General features: G+C 43.3%; 1 non-coding gene across 1 annotated transcript; it reads right to left on the reverse strand.

The window, feature by feature from the left end:
- Positions 1–440: 440 nt before the first annotated feature.
- On the reverse strand, positions 441–548 carry LOC114202654 (U6 spliceosomal RNA). Its single transcript, XR_003607842.1, has one exon. It is a non-coding gene; the product is annotated as a U6 spliceosomal RNA (small nuclear RNA).
- Positions 549–1,201: the final 653 nt, after the last annotated feature.

Below are 1,201 nucleotides of genomic sequence, written 5' to 3' on the forward strand. Positions count from 1 at the left end.
CATTCCAACTCTGCTGTATGTGTTTTGGCACTATGAGATAGAAGTCAGTTCAGAGTCAAGGAGAGGACAAAGGAAGAAGTGTCCCGTTCCAGGAGGGCGTGGGTGGTGGGATAGGTGGTTCAGGCAAGGCTGCACGGAGGGAATGTTTGAGCTGTGCCTTGACAAATGAGCAAGTTTTCCACACGTCCAATGCCCCGCAAATAGCTTCTAGAATACCACTATTAAAGATCTATTCTTTTGGTCTGGCATGTCTTCTAAACCAGTGTTTCTCAAACTGTCACGGGCATAGGAATCACCTGTGGATGTCGTTAGGGTACAGAGTCTGATGTTGTCAGTCTCTAGTTGGGCCTGAGATTCTGCATTTCTAACATGCTCCCAGAGGATGCTGGTGGTGTTGGTCTATGGACCACATGCACTTTGTTCTTTGTGGTTTTTTTTTTTTTCATATGGAATACTTCACAAATTTGCATGTCATCTTTACATAGGGGCCATGCTAATCCTCTCTGTATCATTCCAGTTTTTAGTATACGTGCGGCTAAAATGAGCACTGGACCACGCTTTGAGTAGCAAGGTTCTAGAAGACCTTAATAAATGTAACTAGTAATAGCTAACATTTACCTTGTCCTTTTTATATGGCAGGCATCACACAAAGCCCTTCATATATTATCACTGCATCTGATCCTCATGACAACCTTAGGAGGGAACTAGGAATTTCTCGTAATTTGAAAATTACTGAAATCTCAAATTCAGAGAATTCTCAGTCATTTGCCCAAGGCAACTGCAGTGATGAAATTGGAATTGTATGCAGGCTGCCTCATCCTGGATCCTAACTTGTAACTCTTAGACTCCATTCCCTCCCAGAAGGAGTGGCACCTTAAGGGGACAGTTTTAGTTTTTCGTTTTTTTAAGAAGCTGGACTGGGGCCCCTGGGTCGCTCAGTTGGTTAGGCGTCTGACTCTTGATTTTGGCTCAGGTCGTGATCTCAGGGTCGTGAGATTGAGCCCCATGTCAGGCTGGCAGCTCAGCGAGGAATCTGTTAAAATTTCTCTTTCCTTCTCCCTCTGCTCCTCCCTGCCCTCACTCTCATACTCTCTGTCTCTCTCTAAAATAAATAGATAAGTCTTAAAAAAATAAAGAAGCTGGACTTTTTCATAGCAGCCAGTATGTTGAACATATACAAGTATAATTTATCTGTTTAGCA

The sequence above is a fragment of the Eumetopias jubatus genome, unplaced genomic scaffold (assembly GCF_037043125.1).
Source record: "Eumetopias jubatus isolate StellerSeaLion01/CBP00866 unplaced genomic scaffold, mEumJub1_p1.0 scaffold_11, whole genome shotgun sequence".
NCBI lineage: Eukaryota > Metazoa > Chordata > Mammalia > Carnivora > Otariidae > Eumetopias > Eumetopias jubatus.